Source organism: Danio aesculapii, chromosome 13, assembly GCF_903798145.1.
Source record: "Danio aesculapii chromosome 13, fDanAes4.1, whole genome shotgun sequence".
NCBI lineage: Eukaryota > Metazoa > Chordata > Actinopteri > Cypriniformes > Danionidae > Danio > Danio aesculapii.
Window position 1 is genome coordinate 41938579 of NC_079447.1, and position 22208 is coordinate 41960786.

General features: G+C 34.6%; 1 long non-coding RNA gene across 1 annotated transcript; it reads right to left on the reverse strand.

Annotated features, from left to right (window-relative positions):
- Positions 1-20518: 20518 nt before the first annotated feature.
- Positions 20519-21885, reverse strand: LOC130239272 (uncharacterized). Its single transcript, XR_008838687.1, has 4 exons — positions 21805-21885; positions 21111-21168; positions 20762-20859; positions 20519-20670 (listed from the first exon to the last, which is right to left on the reverse strand). It is a non-coding gene; the product is annotated as an uncharacterized LOC130239272 (long non-coding RNA).
- Between the last annotated feature and the right edge of the window lie 323 nt (positions 21886-22208).

Consider the following 22208-nt stretch of genomic DNA (forward strand, 5'->3'; position numbering starts at 1 on the left):
ATAGGCATGGGCCATTGCCTGCCAACCTGAAAGACATTAGCAAGACCTGATAGAATTTTTATTATTATTGTTATTTTATCAGTGTTGGGAAATACAGCAGCTAGCAACAAATAGCTCAGCTACTAGAATAGCTACATTTTTACTTTTTGCTTTCTTTGTTTTTGGAGAAAATGCTACTACTTTTTATTGGCATACTTTTTATGGTGTCTCAGTGGTTAGCACTGTTGCCTTACAGCAAGAAGGTCACTGGTTCGAGTCCCGGCTGACTCAGTTGGCATTTTTGTGTGGAGTTTGCATGTTCTCCCCTTGTTCACATGGATTTCGTGCTCCAGTTTCCCCCACAGTTAAACTAAAAACTAAATTGGCCGTAGTGTATGAGTGTGAATGAGTGTGTATGGATGTTTCTCAGTACTGGGTTTCGGCTGGAAGGGCATCCGCTGTGTAAAACATATCATGGGATAGTTGGCAGTTCATTCCACTGTGGTGACCTCTGAAATAGAGACTAAGCTGAAGAACAATGAATGAATGAATGCTACTATATTTATTTTAAGTTTCTTACAGTTGATTTTTGACAGTCTGAGAAATTTGTAAACTGTGTGTTATAAAACATTAAGCTTTGACATTATAATTGTATTGCACAGTTTTATGTAACAGTATTTTACTTAAAACCGCATCATTTTTTATTGTTATTCACTTATTTGTAATATATGTCATTGTGGAAAAAGTAGTTTCAACATCTATCTATCTAGCTACTTACTTTTTTAGAAAGGTAGAATTAAAGTGGTTTAGCTACAGGATCCGATGAGGAGCCTGTAGCTTATCAAGCTAGTTTCAGATTAGCTTCCTCAGCACTGCTTGTTGTTGATTTAGGAACCATGATTCACTTAAAATTGACAAAATACAATACAATTACTGTAAGAATTAATTTAGGAATTAGTACAATTGACATTTCTATAATATTTGAATATATTAACACAACATCAATGTGTTTTATCAAATGAGGAAAATTTGATGCACACATGCACATGCATATGTGTGAGTGTGTGTGCACGTGTGTGTGTTTGTTAAGTTTGAGAGCATTCTGCAAAGGGAGCTGCCTTTTCAGGAAGCATCTTAACTAATTTGAAGCACTCACACTGTTCATACACTCTCAGAAAAAAAGGTACATGGTGGTACAAATTATGTACCTTAAGGAACAGTTTTGTACCCCTGTAAAAATTGTACCATATATGGTACATGAAAGAGCTTGTATGATACTGTTCAGTGCCTTTTACGGTACAACTGAAATGGAGGTACACAATTGTTCTCCCATCAAAGGTACAAAAGTGTTGGACAACCCCCTCTTCATTACATTTGCAAATAAATTACAATTCATTATTTTTTCTTCATCATAGTCACCAAACTGCCTATAATACAATACAATCTCTATTATAAAAATATGACTGGAAAGTGATTTTATGTAAATTTTCACATTAAAACTCATCATTTAAATGTAGACTACTTTTTCACATTAAATATTAGATTCTAATTATTAAGTTCTGGCAAAAACAACTACAGTTGTTGTGAACTATATTAATAAATGCCGTTTTTAAAAAACATTTACTAAACATTTTGGCACTTGTTTTCCACTGAGCAGGTAAGCTAGCTGCTAGCATACATAATTCCCGCCAAACATTTTTAATTTACAAATGATTGGTTGCTGTGTATTGGCACAGCAACAATACATTGATTAGTTTAAGTTGCTGCAGCCGTGCAGCCGTTTGAGCACGAAGTCGGGAAGCAGACAACATCTTTGGTTTACTTTTTGCCTCTTTATTTCTACAATTTTTGGAATTGGTGCTTTTATTTGACTCACCACAGAGGTTAAAAACGGATAGCAGAAAGCAGACGACAACCTGAATCAACTGTTTGGCTGTTTATTACAAAACTTTTATTTTGGTGGTTTATCGGACGCATATAAGCGAATCGACACAGATGGCAACGGAATTGACCATGTGAACGGACATCGAGAAACAGATTACCACTTCACCATGGCTTTGCCTTCTTTATCATCCGAAGGACTTGTTTTAAAGTTAATGGAGGCTGGACTAGAGTTATCTGACGAAGAGAAGAGGAAATTCAGAGGTGAGTCAAATGGAACATTTTATAGGCTAACGTTATTTTACAGAAGCCCTACATGACTTTAGGAAGTGGAACTTTAACGTAACAGTTTTGTGTGTCGTAGGTTTGCAGTTATGTTAAATTATTTTAATACTTTAGTTCATCATGTGCCACACGAGTGTAATGTTAAAGGCATTCTTTTTCTGTTTTCTAAAGGCCATTTCAAAGGTATAAATAGCCTAACTTGCGCAGACATATTGAGAAAGTTTGAGTTGCTTGTTATTTGAAATTTCATAGAAACATAACTCGTGTATTCCATGTCAGACAAAGTATTTTGCACACAGTGTATTTAAATTTTTATTTTTGCGCCTCGAGGTGTTGTGTTCGTGAAAGGTGCAAGATTTTCGGTGCATCTTTCGCGAGGCCTCGCCGCCGCCAGTGAAACGGCACGCGTTTTCTCACTTTGGTAATAATGTAACGTGATACCTTGTGTGCAGTATACACTATGTGCGGGTAAAGCCAGCATCTTGCCTTCACTGCACCTTTAAACAAACATTGCATTGTAATCTGCCCAGCGCACTCTGTTTACAAGAATATCATTATCTGCTCATGCACTATAAACAATCGCCCTGTACAAAACTTGCATAACGTTGTTTCTTTGTCTTTTAGATTTTGAGGTGGATGGGAAAACTGTCAGCGCTGGTCTTACGGATCACGTGATCGTGCAGCTTTTTGAAAAGTCTTTTTAAAAGCAAGTAAAATTTATCAAACGTGTCCAGCAACTGAAAGAGAACCAAAGTGTAAATCTGCCTGAAAGTCTGGCTGCATCCACAGATGTAAGGCAAGTACTACAGCAGTTATTCACTTGCACACAATTATTGTATTATAATTAACTGTACCTCAATTGAATCAATTGTGCAGACCTCCCTGCTTAATGTATTTGTAGTTTGTTGGGTTTCAGTGTAAAATTGCTTGAAATGATTGCAGTGTTTTTGAGTAATGTTTAAACATTTTGTTTGAGCAAATAGAAACAGTAACATGATACAAATCAATAATGTGACAATAGTTTAGTATAATCATGACACAGATTTTTAAATAAGCATGTTTCTAGTATGGATTGGAATGTTTTCTGCTAGAGAGTTAACAAAGGGGTCCTGAGTGGTTGCTGAGGTGTTGCTAGGGTGCTCTTGATGGTTAAGGCTTTGCTAGGGTGTTCTGAGTGGTTGCTAAGGTGTTCTGAGTGGTTGCTAGGAAGTTTCTAAGGTTTTGCAATTGTGTTTTGACTGGTTGTTAAAGCATTGCTAGGCGATTACTAAGATGTTCTGAGTGGTTTCTAAAATGTTGCTAGGCGGTTACTAGGGTGTTCCAAGTAGTTAAGATGTTGCTAGGTGGTTGCTAGTTTATTCTGAGTTGTTGCTAGGGTGTTCTGAGTAGTTTCTAAGGCATTGCTAGGGTGTTTTATGTGGTTGCTGAGATGTTGCTAGTGTTCTGAGTGGCTACTAAGTTTGGTTTGTTACTCAGAGCATCTTAGCAACGCCTAGCAATGCTTTAACAACCAGTCAAAGCACCATAGCTACACCTTAGCAACCACTAAGAACCCCCTATTAACTGCCTAGCAGGAAACATGCTAATCCATACTAGAAACATGCTTATTTAAAAATCTGTCATGATTATACTGACCTATTTTGTCACACTATTAATATGTATCATGTTTACAAAGTAAACATTTTAAAATTTTTCACCTCAATTCAGCGTCATCTCTTTGTCTAAATGGCAAAAAGGGCCCCATCATCATTTCCTACTGATTACACTACCAAAATTTCCAAAGACTGTACAAGTAAAATTGGATGCAAGTAAAATACAGTGTCTGTGTATAAAAACAAATGTTGCTAAAATGTTTATTTTTGATTTCTATACAATGGCCCCTGATTGTTATTTACTTAAAAACATTTAAAAGCAACATGTTGTACCATTTCACTGTATACATTTGTTACACTAAATTTTTTTTTTTAATAATTGTGAAAAAGAACAGAATTTACTTTTGTTTTTTATTATTTGTCTACTCTGCATTTCAGTTAATTCAGGAAATGGGACGAATGCATGCTGTAACTGATAAAGCCAGTGTTTCCAGGATTTCTTCAACAAAATAGTTTCCAGTGTGTTGAAGATGGCTGAGGAGAAATCTCGTATAGAATCTCTTTACATGGACGCAAGAAATGAAGCTGTTGCAGAGTCTTTGTGGTATGAATATGTTTCTGTTTAGACAAATTTTTGAACATTTTGATAATCCAAATTAAATTCTGTTTTTATTGGTTCTTTGTTTAAAAAAAAAAAAAAAATCTTAAATTTGCACAGTTGATCTAAAAATCTTTTAATCTGACAAGGCATCTCCAAAAAAAGATGTGTATATTGCCATATAGTGTATTGTATTTTTTGTGCAATTTCTCGTAGGTTTAATTTTTTACTTTTGTTTATTTTTAACATAGCATATTTGGAACTATACAGAAACCATGACACTTATGAACAATGAGTAATTTGAACCGTTACTCCTCTAATATCTTTTCAATGTGTTCTTGGATATGGATTTTTATGCTACTCTGTTGTCATTTCCAGTGATTCTTAGGAAGAAAGTGGACCATTCTCCGCATTGGACAGGTATTCCGTCCATAGAATTTTTAGTAACAATGTATTGATGTTGATTTAAGTCTTTTGTGCGGTTGCAACATGTCATTGGGAACTTGATTTTAATAAATGCCTAACTTCTAATACTTATTTTACATTGTGTCCAGGAAGCACCAGCAACACCCTACTCCACTGTGCAGATTTTGGGAGCATCTGGCTGGAAACAAGTCTTTAGTGATAAGAAAATCTTCAGAAATGTGAAAATTGAGGGATCTGAGGGATCTGCCGAGCAGTTGAAGTGGAGGGTGGCATTCTTTCTGCTTTTTGTCCATATCCATATTTTTGTCCCACCTTGCATATCCCTTGCACCACAGGAACACTTTGCTCTTTCACCAAAGGCATGTGTTAAAGATTTCTGTACCAGATGATAAGCCATTGCCAACTGCTGTTGTCAGGTTTATTGATCTAGTATCATAGACTGTGAAGATGCCACGACCCTATGCATGTCCGAAGTGTTCACACCAAAATTTTACTATTGTAAAATTAATCAAACGTATAGGACCGATTCATACTCATGAGCATAACTTTTCTATCTCTTGTGAACTTGATGACTGTCAACATTTATTTTTCAAGTATGAGTCTTTTCGGCATCATGTATACAGAAAGCACAGAACTCACATTTGGCTAAATAAAAACAATGTCACTGAAGAGGATGAAATTTACATTAGTGACAGTAAAGCCAACATCGATTATAGTGACAATGAAGTGAACTTTGACACTGCAGAGGATGCTCCTGAAGATGCTATACCTGAAATAAATGATCTTTTGACTAATTTCAAGGGGAATCTAGTTTCTTGTTGTTTTGAAATGCAGAGAAAAAATGTATTCCCACAGTCTGTTCAGCAAGAACTCTTGAAAGATGTCAAGTTTCTTTTAATTTCTTTAAAGAGAACTATGATTCCTTGCTTTGCCACCATCTAAAGCAAAATGAATTTAATAGCAAAGAAGTTCTTGATTTGTTTGGGGCATTTACATTCAGTTGACTTTTTTTGCTGAGGCCTGTAAAGTTATTGACTCTGAGCATTTGTCCAGCATTTGCCACAGTATTTTAATAGTAATTTTGTTATTTTATATTCATTTTTTTTTAATAATTTTATATTCATGTTACATATGACAAGGATTGGTTTTGTATGGTGCCAGGAGAGGAACTGGACTACCAAGCACTTGACCTTTATATGGTTGATAATCTTTTGTAAATTGGAACCAGATACATTTGTATTGTGCATATATCATTACAATGCTTTATCAGAATTTTATTTTCACTTTAATTTATATAAACCTAAGTGATTACAAGGGTATGCTATGAAAAGTGTCAAGTTTTATATTGTACAAAAAAACATTTATTGCATATGCTGTAACATTTTTGTGAAATGTATTGTTAAACGTTTTACAGCAAATTGATTTTATTAGTTTAAACATTTTTATCTAATCTATAAATGGAATAATGTAATGTCATAAGTGGAAAATGTTTTTATCATTTAAAAATGTATTTTGATATTTTACATTAATAAATTGACGCCTTTCAGGTTCAGCAGAAATGGCTTTTAATAATTCTTTAAGGAACACATTTGACACAGTTTAGGTACAAAGTGCTTTGTCACTGTGGCAGTACCTTTAAGGATCAGATTTGTACCGTTGATGAAGGTACAATATTGTACCAGCAGGTTCCAAAAGCCAAAGGTACATTTTGGTTGTCCAAGGTACAAATAATGTCCTTAAAGGTACAAACTGCAATGGTACAAATTTGTTTCTTTATTTTAAGGTACAATTCTGTTCCATGAAAAGGTACTGCCCCAGTGACAAGGGTTTGTACCTTTTTGGGTACAACTTTGTACCTTTTTTTCTGAGAGTGTAGGAAGCAAATAAATTGCTGCATTTAATTTGCTATAAAGCTACATTTATGAAATTTCAACAGCACTTTCCTCTAGTGAAAAAAAATTAAATGTGAGTTACTTTAAGTTTATACTTATAATTGATTAATTTCTGTATCTTATTTTTTTATTATCAACATTTATCCTTTCCACCATCTTGATCTTTTTTCAATAAGCTTATCATTATATAATTTCAGATTGCCTTATTTTTTAAAGAATCTGTACCTTTGATGACAGAGACATTGTTAATATTATTTAGAAAAATGGAAGTAAGCTAGTATATTATTTGTTTGTGTAAGACATCCACTTCATTTGTGACTATTGGAACAGTAGGCTGAATGATAACTACACAAAACAGTACACCTATTTACAAACCAACGTTTTTATTACAATACACTAAAAAGTAACATGCTAACACATTTTCGCCATAATATCAGTATGGATAATGCAATATCAGGCAGCATAAAGTAATGTTTTTAAACAATGTACAACAAGAAGTGAATGACACCAGAAGCTGTGCATTCTTTGCTTGAATCGTCACATTAGAATTATAAGGTTCTATCTGACATTTTTGTCAAAATTAAGTTTTTGACATATTCTTATTGATTCTTATCTGATATTCTTATTAATTTACAACTGGGATTATATACTATATAATTTACATTATGGGATGCTTTTTCATAAGTTGTTTACATTAAAGACTTTTAATTTAAAAAACAAATGTTACACACGTACTGTTTGCTATATGGAATGCAAAAACTTTGAAGCTCAATATCTCAAAATCATTCAGAACGCAGATAGAACCTTATAATTCCAAGGTGACGAAAAATAAGGTGGATAAAATTAAACGGCAGGCAACATCTGGATATGATAACTCTAAATATTGCTGGTTTTGTCCTGATTGACAGCTAAAAGAGCCAACTACATTTTCTTCACTTGACAATACATGCCTATTAGCATTTGCTTTTTGCCATGCACACAAATAAGCACAAATTATGAAATTATTGCTAGATTTTATTCACAAATATATATATTTTTCAAGAGTACTCTTCATTTCCAGTTGTGCACCTATAATTTTTAGGCTCGACTTGTATTTAGCTTTGGATTGTTATGCACCATGTTTGTGCAGGTGAATCGTTAGCATTATTTTAATTGGTCTTTTCATTTTATAAAATTGCTATCTTCCTAAACACACACGTTCATCCTGTGGCATAAATACAGTGCCTCTGTAATGACACACATTTGTCTGTTCCTTGACAACCTGCTTGCCTAAAAAAAAAGGTTCATCGTTAAATTAAAGAACTGCATGCAATGTTGGCTTACTTCCCTCTGATGGAAATACCCACATAGTCAGCTAATTATTATCATTCCAACACTGTAATCACAGATAAGTTTGGTAAAAGGTCTGTTTTATAGCCCCACCAACAGGTTGATACGATTTGCACAAACACAATTATCCCAAAGAAACTTAGTGCTCCACCTGTTTTGCAGTTCTAGCTGAGTGTTGTAAATAATGTTCGATGTCTTTCACAGACCTATTATTTTGCTTTATAAGAACTCAATGTATAGTTGGGAGCCACATGTATTTAAGGCATAGTTCATCCAAAAATGAAAACTCTACTATCATTTACTGTACGTACCTACTCTACTATCATTTACAGTCTGCCTGGTCTGAGTACAGCAAACAATGACAGAATTTTCATTTTTGGGTGAAACGTTTTGCTTTGTTTTGTTTGTGTTTTTAGTTTAGTCAAAGAGCTTAGAATCACCAAGAGGCGACACTCAATCGAACGTTCCATTGCAACAGCAGCGCCCAGCAACAGCCCTGGATTCCGCCATGTTGAAGTGAAAGGGATCGGCCGTTCATTGGATCTTATTGCTGTCACGATGGCAAGCAGCTGTTTTGTTTTTTATTTATTTATTTAAAAAGCACATTAAAGCTGAGATACAACCTGAAAGACGACAATACAACACTTAATATCACAATCATCAGCACTTTTAATAGTTTATTTTACAGACTATATAATATGCTGTTGTTCTATTGGAGTTTTCATTGCAAAATGGCCGCTATCTAGTGGCTATTTCCCAAATTACACTAGAGTGTCGCCTCTTGGTGATTCTATGCTCTTTGGTTTAGTTCAGTTTAGTTTAGTTTTTTGCCTGTAAGTGCTTGTACATATTTTTATAAGACTTGCATTTTCTGAAAACAAATATCTACCTCAAAATATAGATTTTTCTTTTATGGCATACGTTGAAATTTTAAGTAAAAATCATGTTCAATGAAGATATTTCATAAATCCTACCATATATAGGTGATTTAATATATAAAAACTTATACAACTTAAAACAAATTTTGAAGAGAAGTGTGCATTACTAAAAAAAATTTGGACCACTTTAAATTAATTTCTTAGTATTTTGATCCCTCAGATTTCAGATTTTCAAATCGTATCTCAGCCAAATACTGTCCTATAGCAACAAACCATAAATAAATGGAAAGCTGATTTATTCCAATAGTGTCTGACTGCAGATTTGCATATGCAGGCTGAGACACACACCCAGCAGGCACAGACCATCAACATGACGTCAGATTGACATTGTACCCCAACGCCATGTGAACGGCATTTTCATTTTGGGTGGAAATAAAAATTGGGTTGATGTCAAAACCCATCGTCAGACCGACATCAGTGTCCAACATTGGACAGACCTTGAAATTTGGTCACTTTTCAACACAACCTAAAATCAATCAAATATCAACGTCAGTTTATGTCATTATTGGACATCAAAATAACATTGTCCTTAGACACTGACTAGACATTGAATTTTGTTCACCTGACATCCCGACCTTATTACGTTGTGTGCCTGCTGGGACAGTTTCAGACGTGCAGTGTTAGACACCATGCACTCAGTGGAGCCTATAGTAACATCACTGTGAGGGGTTGGGTTAGGTGTGCACATTAAAGCATTACATGCAGCTCAGCTTGCATCTGCACCCAGTCTGCAGCCATACCCTTTTTATTCAGATGTATATAAATGCCTTCTTTTTTACACTTACGACTGGTTTTTACAAGGATCGCATTCAAAGATAAAACAATATTAATATCGATGGCAGCTAGCAATACATGTATATGCTGTAAAACATGTCATCAGGAGCCATAGCTATTACTTTTGTTTCGATTTTAGACTTATTTTCACCCTCAAAGAACCAGTAGCCATTGACATGCAATTTATGATTCACCAATGACCACAGTTTCCAACAGTATCTGGATGCAGCCTTTATGATGCAAGCTGAGATTGCATCGCCCAGAAATGCAACGTCAGACACAATGCACTCAATGGAACTAGTGACGTCACTGTGAGGGGTAGGGTTAGGGGTGGGGTTAGGTGAGCGCTTTAAAAAGCATTGGATGCAGCTCAGATTGCATCTACACCGAATCTGCAGCCAGACCCCTCTCACAGTTTCTGCTAAAAATCTTTTTCTGAAGAAAAATTTACTTACATCTTGTCTGGCCACATGGTTAGTAATTGATCAGCACATTCGTACTTTGATTGAACTACCCCAATAAAACAGCTCATTTTTTCCTCTAGGTTTCCCAAGCTCCCAGTTAAACTGATGTTGCCTGGTGTTCTTGCAGAGTATGTTGCTAAGTTGGCCTTATCCCATTATTAGGCTAATGTAATGGGCCTTCCTAATCCAAACACACCAACTCCATGGACCACATGGGGTGAAACGTTGGTGCGCCATGTTATCTGGGCACAATGCGGCTTCTTCCACTGATACTCTGGCAGGCATTAGGCCTGTTCAAACAAGTCCTTCACACCAGCTCGCTTTTAAAATGATTTTCTCCCTTCAGTCTCTCTTCTTCTCTCGCCCCAGCTCTGACTGACAATCACTTCGCTGGCTGTGCACATTCTACGCTCTTTAATGCCAAATTAAGCTCCGGACTCTTTTATTTTAAATGGGGGAGCCGGAGAGAGTGCTGACAATCACGATTGTGCCAGAGAGAGGAAAAATTAAACGGTATTTAAAAAATACAGAACCCCACATTAAAACCCGCCGCCACAATTGCTGCTAATTGGTAGATTATCCGGCCGCTCTTGGAAGCCTAATACACGGGGTGAGGAAGAGGAGACGCTGCCCCCGTACTCTTCCTCACAGCGCCGGGTTGCGGGTCCAATCGCGTCTGAGTGGGCGAAGGATTAGTAGAGCCATTGTCGGCGAACATGACCTTGAGTGGAGTTTAGTTTAGCTCCTCCCGGTCCTCTCTGCAATCTCTGTCACCATATTCTTTAACGGCACATAATGATGCGCTTTGGGAGATCTGTCGATCCCACAACAGACTGGATCAACGCTCGGCCAGGCCAAAAGGAGGAGGTCTGGTTTACAACTATATAAAAGTGTCACGTTTCATGTCCTTTTGAAATCAAAGGAAAACAACTGCTAATGAATTCCTACAACTTGACCTTGTGGATTGACAGACATAAAACAGCCTGAAGGGGATTTAAAGAGACAGAGCTCCCAAAATATCACTAAAATGTTATTGTTTTCAAACCTTTATTGTTTCAAACCTATAAATGAGTGTTTTTTTTTTTTTTGGTTTTTTTTTATTATTATTTTACGGTGGACAAAACAAGATATTTTGATGAATCTTGTTTTCTACTATTATATTGACTCACAACGCATTCACAGCAGTCAATAGTTTGTTAATGACCAATGGTTAAAGACTGAGAAAAGAGAAAGAAATATTAATTTGTTATAAAATGTGTGTGTGTGTGTGTGTATTTGTGCGTGCGTGTATGTATATATATATATATATATATATATATATATATATATATATATATATATATATATAATTATTATTATTATTATTAATTATTATTTTATTATTATTAATGGTAATATTAATAAAAGCAATAACGACTGGAGTAATCATTTAATTTGAAACTACATACAATAAGACAGCAGTTATTTAAAATTTTATTTAAAAACTGCTGTCTTATTGTATGTAGTTTCAAATTAAATAAAACTACATATACACACACACACTATACATACACACACAGTCTACAAGTCAAAAGTTTGGGGTCATTTTTTTGTTTTTTAGAGTTTTTTAAAGAAAATGATTCTGTTCATCAAGGTGGCATTTATTAAATGTAAAAAAAATTGATTGTTAAATATTTATTAAAATTTTAAATAACTGCTGTCTTATTGTGTGTAGTTTCGAATGAAATGATTTCTCCAGTCATTATTGCTTTTATTACTATAACCATTAAAAATAATAACAATAATAATAATAATAATAATAATAATCACCATCAGCATCATAATTATTATTATTAGAGTGATTTCTGAAGGATCATGTGACTTTGAAGACTGCAGTAATGAATCTGAAAATTAATCTTTAAAATCACTGAAATAAATTCTATACAATTTGTACTGTATTTTTGATTAAATAAATGCAGCAGGATAAGCTTATTTTAACATTTAAAACATTTAAAAATCCTACTGACCTCAAACTTTTGACCGGTAATATATATATATATATATATATATATATATATATATATATATATATATATATATATATATATATATATATATATATATATATAATGCCTCTTTTAGGCTTTGATCCAAATTGTGCCATATTGGTGACTGTTACTTTAAATTCAAATGAGATTGTGCTTTTAGCAGCAGCAGCAGATTTAAAACAGGACTAACGGAATCTTTGTGAAAAACTGAAAATGTCAAAAAAAGTGTCCCAGAATAAGGCGGTTTATAAAGACTGCTGTACTCATTTGTGCATCCTAGAACTACAACTATGGTGTGAAAACACTAATGCGGTCGGCTGCTTCTCAGCCCCCATTTACACTAATACATTTTAGTTTAAATGGTGTTTAAGAATGAAAACAATCTAAGTCCACACCGGCATTTTACCAAGCATTTCTGAAAATATGCTAATGAGGGAGAGATCATCACTAATGGGCAGGACTTTCCCTCTCTGATTACATGTAAAAAGAGAGAATGTCAATCAAAGTGTTTCTGCAGACTGTTTTTATCAAGTGTGATTAATAGAATGAATTCATTTTTACCATTAGAGGCTGACTATTCACACACTGTTGCCAAACAAATGTGCTTAAACCCCTTATAAAAGTATCTTTTTCATAATAGGTGCCATTTAAGAAGTCTTTCTAATATGCTGATGTTTTTTTTAGTTGCTCAAAAATCTTAACAACAATATTTATTGTTATATTTATTCATTATTGCTGTATTTATTATTATTCATACTTCATTCATTCATTTTCTTTTTGGCTTAGTTCATTTATTAATCTGGGGTCGCCACAGCGGAATGAACCGCCAAATTATCCAGCATACGTTTTACACAGCAGATGCCCTTCCAGCTGCAACCCATCACTCGGGAACATCCATACACTGTCACATTCGCATACATACACTACGGCCAATTTAGTTTACCCAATTCACCTGTACCACATGTCTCTGGACTGCGGGGGAAACTGGAGCACCCAGAGGAAACCCACACCAACACGGGGAGAGTATGCAAACTCCACACAGAAATGCCAACTGACCCAGCCGAGGCTCGAACCAGAGACCTTCTTGCTGTGAGGTGATCGTGCTACCCACTGCGCCACCGTGACATCCCATTACTTATATTTATTATGAATAAATTCAGCTTTGGGCAGCATTGAAAAACTAAAAACTTTTAATTGTTCTAGAATGATACATTTTTATACCTAAAATGTTTTACAATGCGCTTAAGACTAAAAGCACTTGTGTTTAGAAATTCCACATTTAATATTTCCTCCAAAATCATGTTTGCTTCATCTGAACAGAAAGTTAAAATACAAGCAAAGGATCTTTATTAATACCAACAAATATGGAATTCCTCCATAACCGCATGAGAGTCATTCGGTCTCCCTCACATTTATTCTAAAGCCTCTTTTAATGAATCACCATTGCACCATAATAACACTTCAAATTACATTTAAACTTCATTACTATTTGGCTTACTGATCCATAAACAGGGAACACATTAGCAGGGTGTTGCCCAGCATTGCGCTCCTAATAATCTGAACTACATAATCCTTTAATTGTGCATGTGTGTGTGTGACTGGGATCCGCTATAGCAGAAAAAACGTGCACAATGTCCACACCTGTGCAGTCGACTGCTTTTCAGCACTTTGAGTGGACTCTTGGCTGTGTCATTTCCCAGAACGAGAGCGAGACCCATTACCGTCCCAAAGAAAGACATGTTTTTTGGTGCTGCTTTTGATGAGTGTCCATTTGCATCAAAAAAGGGCCTCAGTTTCCGACTGTAACTTGTGAACTGATCAAAAGGCCAAGCGATGTCTTAAAAGCTGAGCGGCTTTTCCCCTTCTTTTGACATAAGAGAGGCTCTCAAGAGGCCCGCTGGCTGTTGTGGCCTTGGAGGTTAGGAAAACCAGGCTCTCAGACGGTGGAGAACAGATCTGTGGGCTCCTCTTTACTCAATGGAGAGGCTCAGTCACAGCGTTTCGACGCCCCCTTTCACTCCTGCACAATGAAGGAGGGTTGTGTGCCGGCAGCGTGTATGTGTGCGTTTTCGGCTGGTCGTAATGTGTGATATGAGGGGATGCTGGAATGCTTTAGGAGGAAATGGAAGGTGTAGGAGGTTCATGCAGTGTTTTTTGTGCTCTACAGCAGGTATATTTAATTATCAGCTGTTTAAGAAGGAGCTCAGTGAGTGTTTAAAAGTTTGACACTGTTAGTCAAAATGCTTTTGTTTTTGGTCACTTCTGAAAAAGTTTTGAAAGGAAATGAGATGTCTTTATAAGTCTCTAGTTGAAATATTCATTAGAAAAACCTGGAGTGTTACAACGGGTTGATACAAGACTTTCTAAACGTAAAATTTTTTATGAAATATGGTTCTTTGTCTGAGAAAGGGTTAATTACAGGATTTTTAAAAGATAAATAAATAAAACACACTTAAAAATGCAATTTACTCTTAAAACTAAAGGCGTTAATAATAAATAAAAACACACATTAATAATATAATATAATATAATATAATATAATATAATATAATATAATATAATATAAAGATGAAGTCAGAATTTTAAGCCCCCCTGAATTATTAGCCACCCTGTTTATTTGTTCCCCAATTTCTGTTTAAAGGAGAGAAGATTTTTCCAACACATTTCTAAACATAATAGTTTTAATAACTCATTTCTAATAACTGATTTATTTTATCTTTGCCATGATTACAGTAAATAATTTTTGACTAGATATTTTTAAGACACTTTTATACAGCTTAAAGTGACATTTAAAGACTTAACTAGGTTAATTAGGTTAACTAAGCAGGTTAGGGTAATTAGGCAAGTTATTGTATAACGATGGTTTGTTCTGTTAACTATCGAAAAAAAGATAGCTTAAAGGGGCTAATATTTTGACCTTAAAATGGCTTTTAAAAAATTAAAAACTGCTTTTATTCTAGCTGAAACAAAACAAATAAGACTTTCTCTAGAAGAAAAAATATTATCAAACATACTGTGAACATTTCCTTGCTCTGTTAAACATAATTTGGGAAATATTTAAAAAAGAAAGAAAAAAAATCAAAGGGGGGATAATAACTCTGACTTCAACTGTAATATAATATAATATAATATAATATAATATAATATAATATAATATAATATAATATGAGCAATTTCACACTAGTAGCAGTGCAATGTGGCTGAATAAAGGTCCTGGTGGGAGGCGTGCTGCAGGTCCCACCAGTGACGACACTGCTATGAGTGTGATATTGTGTTTATTCAACAGTTCGACGGCATAATCGTGTTTATGGGTTAAAATCAAACCCAGAGAGTCTACAGACCCTTTTGTGTGAGGAACTACCTTCTTCCGCCATTCCTTCACTTCTGCAGCTGATGTCAGAACAGCAGAAACTGTTGCTACTTCACCAACATCTAAGGTTGTGTTTAAATGATTCTCTTGCGTAATATCTAAAGTGATGACAAAACAGGTGATTTTGTCCATATTTTAAGATTATAAGGCTGAACTGCATGAAATGCCATCAGTCTAAAGAGATTTCCTAGTATATTTCTCTGTTGCAATTGAAAGATCATAATAATTAACATCAAAAAAGCTAAAGCAACACAAACACTACCAGGTTACTGTTGTGTTTGCGATAAGGAAAAAAAATGCTCAAAAAGTAACTCAGGGTTGTACAAAGAGTGGCCAACACAAAATACATACATTCCTAATATGTGAGTCCCATCTCACACTCAATACACTACACTGTAAAAATTAAAGGTTCCTGGAGGCACTTTTTGGGGTTTTTCACATTGCCACACCGGCGGAACCCTCTAAAGAACCTCTAGGCACCATTTCAAAAAAGGGCAGTTCTTTGAGGAACTTCAAGGGTTCCTGGAGGAACACTCTTATTAACACTGTAAAAATGAAAGGTTCATGGAGGCACTTTTTGGGGTTCTTCACATTGCCAGGCCGGCGGAACCCTCTAAAGAACCTCTAGGCACCATTTCAAAAGGAGCAGTTCTCTGATGAACCCTCTTATTAAGAATGACCAGGAACCACCTTGAGTGCTTTGAAGCACCATTTTATTTTTTTAAGGCTTGTTTTTCCTATCTCTCTTAATTTATGGTTTGTGCAAACATGTTTAATCACAAATTCAATAGACATCTATCTATCTATCTATCTATCTATCTATCTATCTATCTATACATGTTTATAGATTTTTTAAAAATACAATCACATTTTTCATAAATAATTACTTTTATTAATCAATATACATCACAATTACATTCACATAATATGATTAATAATGTTCAATTCAATTCAATTCAATTCACCTTTATTTGTATAGCGCTTATACAATGTAGATTGTGTCAAAGCAGCTTCACATAAAAGGTCACAGTAAATAGGAACAGTGTAGTTCAGTTTGTAGTGTTTAAGTTCAGTTCAGTTTAGCTCAGTTCAGTGTGGTTTAATAATCACTACTGAGAGTCCAAATATTGAAGGGCAAATCCAACCATGCGCAGCTCTACAGATCCTGAACCATGCAAGCCAGTGGCGACAGCGGAGAGGGAAAAAAAACTTCACTAAAGGCAGAAGTGAAGAAAAAAAACCTTGAGAGAAACCAGGCTCAGTTGGGCACGACCATTTTAATTTCTCCGCTGGCCAAACGTCTTGTGCAGAGCTGCAGTCTCAGTGGCGGAGGCTGGAAGCTGGCCTCAGCGAAGACTCGTCTGTCTCTGGAGCGTCATAGGAAACAGTCTCATGTTCTCCCTTCTTCCATGACCATCGCAGTAGTTGTTCAGGATTCGGCCAGGTCCAGGATATGGAAACCTTGGGATCATCTCGTCGTTGGTCTTGGATCGAATCAGTGACTCTGCATAGTCTGAGGGCCTCGGGAAGAGTATCCCCAGGTGGAAATCGAGAATAAAGAAATAATTAGCGTAGCTGATGTTCACAGTGTATATCAGCAAGATGCATAACCTGTGTGGAAGCCCCCTAAGTGGTGCACTAAGTGTATGCTTTACTGAACAGATAGGTCTTTAATCTAGTTTTGAATTGGGAGAGTGTGTCTGAGCCTCGGACGTTATCAGGAAGGCTGTTCCAGAGTTTAGGAGCTATAAATGAGAAGGCTCGACCTCCTTTACTCGACTTTGCTATTCTAGGTACTACCAGAAGTCCTGAGTTTTGAGATCTTAAAGAGCGAGTTGGATTGTAGCGAGACAGAAGATTGGTTAGATAAGCAGGAGCTAGATTATTTAGAGCTTTATATGTAAGAAGCAATATTTTAAATTCAATACGAAACTATTGATTATACATTTTAATGCAAACAATCAAATTTAAATAATGTCTAGCAATAACAGCCAGCAACATCTTTAGCTGGCCACTGCTTCACATTGGAGGTGTCCCTATAAAAGTAAATTAAAAAGTAGTTAATCTGAGAAGTTATGAAAACAAAGGAAATTCACAATATTCCCAGAGCCATTTTTTTTTACTTATCAAGACATATTCACAAAAGATATGCAGAACATATCTGAATAACAAAAGGAAACATCAATAAAATTAGGAATTGTCTCAATTTATATAAAGGATTTTTTTTCACCGCTTGCAGAGTGCCCATATACATCAATAAAGGCAAAATCCATAGAATGTAAACCTCTCAAACATGCATTTGCGATATTGTTATTTTATTCAGGTTGTAGTTATTAGCTTTTTTTTAAATGAACCATTAGTTGATTAAAAACACATTAAATAAAGAGAAAATTATACGAGTTAAAAATTTAAATCAATTATGCATTAAGGTCAAATATTGTTTTTGGACTAAATTTAAGTGGCCTTTGAAATACAGAAATTAATATTACAGGGCTCAACAATAAGTTTTTACAATAATACAATGTAAAAACATGTATTTACAGTACTTAATAAGTGCATTGTACTATATTATTAGTTTAACTTTAAGTACTGTAGTTAAGGTGCCTTAATATAAAGTTGGTCTTGTTTTTTAAAATATATAAATGAAAGTAAAGCAGTCTGTCAAGTTTACATTATTTTGCGAATTGTTTTCTACTTTAATGAAAATATATATTACAAACTCGAATAATGTAACTATTTAAAAGAAAATGCCATGTTTTACTGTAGTTTTTAGAGCTAGGGTGCAGCTATTTTGGAATATAGCTGTGTCTGACGTCAAAGGGTTGGTTCCGTTCCCTCAACTGAACTGATATCGTGGAAGTAATGGACTGAACATGACGACTGAAAAGCCTAATTTAACACAATGTGTGAAGTTGTGGACATACATCACAGAGCTGGTACAAATACAAGGAACAGACTTGTGTCTAAAATATAATTTTTTTTTATATGTTTACTATTTTTCTTTTAAATACTGTTCATTTGATGCTTTAGTCTACTCTCTCACACTGGTGCAGCGCTGCCTGGCACGGTGATTACATTCAGACTAATGCAACGATTACAATAATCTTTCAACATTGAATATGAAGCACAAAAAAACCTGTGAAGTGAAAAACGGCACCGATCTTAGGTAGGTTGAACATGAACAGAACATGAACAGGGGCTATATAGTGAAAAGTGAAAATACGTCCATTACGTCAGGTACCAGATCTTGTTAAAGACATTGAGGGCAGTCAGGCATCGTAAAACAGAGAGTGGACCAAAGCACATCAATCGATCGGTAATAAAAGAAAAATTTTAAAATGTATAAACATATTTTTATGTTTCGGACATACAGTTCAAGTCAGAATTATTAGCCCCATTGAATTATTAGCACCCTTGTTTATTTTTTTTCCCTAATTTCCAAATTTTTTAACACATTTCTAAACATAATAGTTTTAATAACGCATTTCTATTAACTGTTTTATTTTATCTTTGCCATGATGAGAGTAAATAATATTTTACTAGATATTTTTCATAACACTAGTATTCAGCTTAAAAGTGACATTTAAAGGCTTAACCGGGTTAATTAGGTAGGTTAGGGTAATTAGGCAAGTTATTGTATAACGATGGTTTGTTCTGTAGACTATCAAAAAAATATTACTTAAAAGGGCTAATAATTTTAACCTTAAAACCTAAAAGCTGCTTTTATTCTAGCTGAAATAAAACAAAGAAGACTTTCTCCAGAAGAAAAAATATTATCAGACATACTGTGAAAATTTCCTTCCTCTGCTAAACATCATTTGGGAAATATTTAAAAAAAGAAAAAAAAACTTCAAAGTGGGGCTAATAATTCTGACTTTAACTGTAAATGTAATGCTTGTATTTGCACTAGCTCTGTGATGCACATCCAAAACTTCATGCATTGTGTTAAATTAGGCTTTCCAGTCTCCGTGTTCAGTCCATTACTTCCACTGTATCTGTTCAGCTGAGGGAACGGAACCAACCTTGTGACGTCAGACAGTGATATTCCAAAATAGCTGCACCCTAGCTCTAAAAATATAAACTATTGTAAAACATGCTCTTTTCTTCAATAATGGTTACATTAATCGAGTTTCTTTATTATATTTTCAGTAAACTGGAAATCAATTTACAAATGAATGTAAACTTGACTGAGTGCTTCACTTCCACTTTAAAGGGACAGTTCACCCAAAAAATTTATTCTGTCATCATTTACTCAACCTTCACTTGTTCCAATCCTGTTTAAGTTTCTTTCATCTGTTGAACTGAAAACAGAAAACCTATAACCATACTTTTGTTATACTGGTTATAATTTATTTTTAACGGTTAAAAATGTTCAGCTTTAATCAAAATATAATGTTTTGCGCTCAAAGAAAGAAAATCAAACAGGTTTGGAACATATTAGGGGTGGGTAAATGATGACAAAATTTTTATTTACTTTAAACCATGTTTATTTGTGAGGTGGTATTAACTAACTCACTACTCTGTAAAAAAAACTATAATTTGGTGGACACTTTATAAATATTATTTTAATTGAACAACTATTCATTTTAAATGTATTACCCAAGCATTATGTTGCTTCATCTAATAATAAATATAATTTAATTAATTTCAAGTTCAACGCGGCTTCGTTTTTAAACTAACATACTGTAGTAATTTTGTTTAAGCCAGGTTTCAGTAAGACATTAAGATTAGGATTATTAGTGCATTAAGATTGTTGTCTGTTCATTTACAATACATGCTTTAGGTGCAAGTGGCCGGACGTTTAGAACACCAAACTTAAAAAAAAAAAGTATTTTCACTTATTTGCCATTTTTCTGGTTTGATTTTTAATAGATTTTTTTTCTAGAACACATAGTAAATTAAATTCTTGATCTAATAATACGAGGAACAGACAGTTTCTATGGAGTTAGCCAGATATGCATTACTGTGATTAAAGTGGGACGAGCAAAAGTCTACATGGCTAAAATGTGGATTTTCACTTACTAGTCAAAGCATCCTGAAGATGTTGTCCAACAGGAATTCAGCTCCAGTACTGCTGTGATGCAGCCCATCAGCATGGGCAAGCCTAGGACGATCCTAGAAAAGATTCCAATTGTTAATAAAGAGCAGATTTTGTTCTTCACACCGTGTTAATAGCCATTCATTCAGAGCAAAAAGTCTGCTGAACCTTTCATGTCCACAGCAGTAAGTAGAAAGCTGTCCAGAAATGATGATCTGCATTGCAAGTGAAGTGCATCGGACCATTTCAATCTGGCCCTCTGCTACCTGGATTTGATACAGCAAACTTTAAATTTCTAGTCTATATCTGTCACAATGATTTACATCTAATATAGATACATCAGAAACAAGCAAATGAGAAAATAAGTGAGTGATTTTAGACACTTAAAAGGTTAAAAGTTTAATGTCATTAGTTCAGTGTTACCCAGCTGGATAATGATTATCAAATAATATTGTTTGTTAAATGAAGTATTTTTACATTTATTTCCTATTCAGTTAGTTACTTAAAAAATACTTACATTTGAGGTGACTCAAACGGCTGTTTGCGAGAACAATTTCAGGGTTTATGTGGATGTTCTGAGAAGGAAAAAAAGCAGGCCTTATGTACATTTATTTGTGTGAATGAATAAAAAATGTATTGAAGTACATAACTTAGACACAATTTGTCACACAGGTAACTGTTGAAGAAACGCAAATAATAACAAATGTGTAATATTACTCACAAACAATATAAGGAAAGAATATTAGATAGCATCGCGGCTAGAAAATAATATAAGCAACCCTGCTCAAGACACTTGCTACACACTGTATATGTAAGGGAAGACAATAAATAAATATATATATATATTAGTGGAAAAAAGCCGTTTAACAAGTATGAATGTATAACGTTATCTGTTTAATTTGAAATTAACGGTCGCTTGCAATGGCTTTCTTGGAAGCTTCGTGTTCAATGACAATAAAATATTTCGACATAAATCAATATTTTACATCAAATTATTTATATTTGTGTGAGGTAGACGTGTAATTTGAGTGATTATGTATATCCAGCCGATTGTTATTATCGCAAAATAATGTTTACCCAATCTTATACAACAGCAATCGCTTCGCGAGACGTTCCTAAAACAGGTTACACGACATAATGATGCGTGTAAGTGTAGATATTTGTGTGCAAATCGTACCTAATTTGTATATTTATTTTGCCAACTTACTCACCTTCCGTGTGTTAGAGATGACAGCCGTCACGAAATGGAGGAAAGGAGCCGTTACAAATTGCTATTTGAAAACGCTCCTGCGACCAGCACCTGCGCGTACACGATGCACGTGCACGATGATGCGCGTCCGCGTCATGTTTATATTATTTTGTTAGTTCCGGTTAATTTTTATTTATTTTTTTGGCAACACAATTAATTCCATTCCATTAATCCAAGAAACAGATAAAAAAAAACATTTAATTCAGAAAAATAAAAATGTACAAAATACTGCATTCATTAGCAAGTTATCTTTGTTGGTTTATCAAAACAAACTGGAGGAATACTTTTTATTAATAAACCAGAGCCCATAGCCTATATACTTAAGTTTAGTAATATCTTAAATATTTTTCATGAGTGGATTTTTGA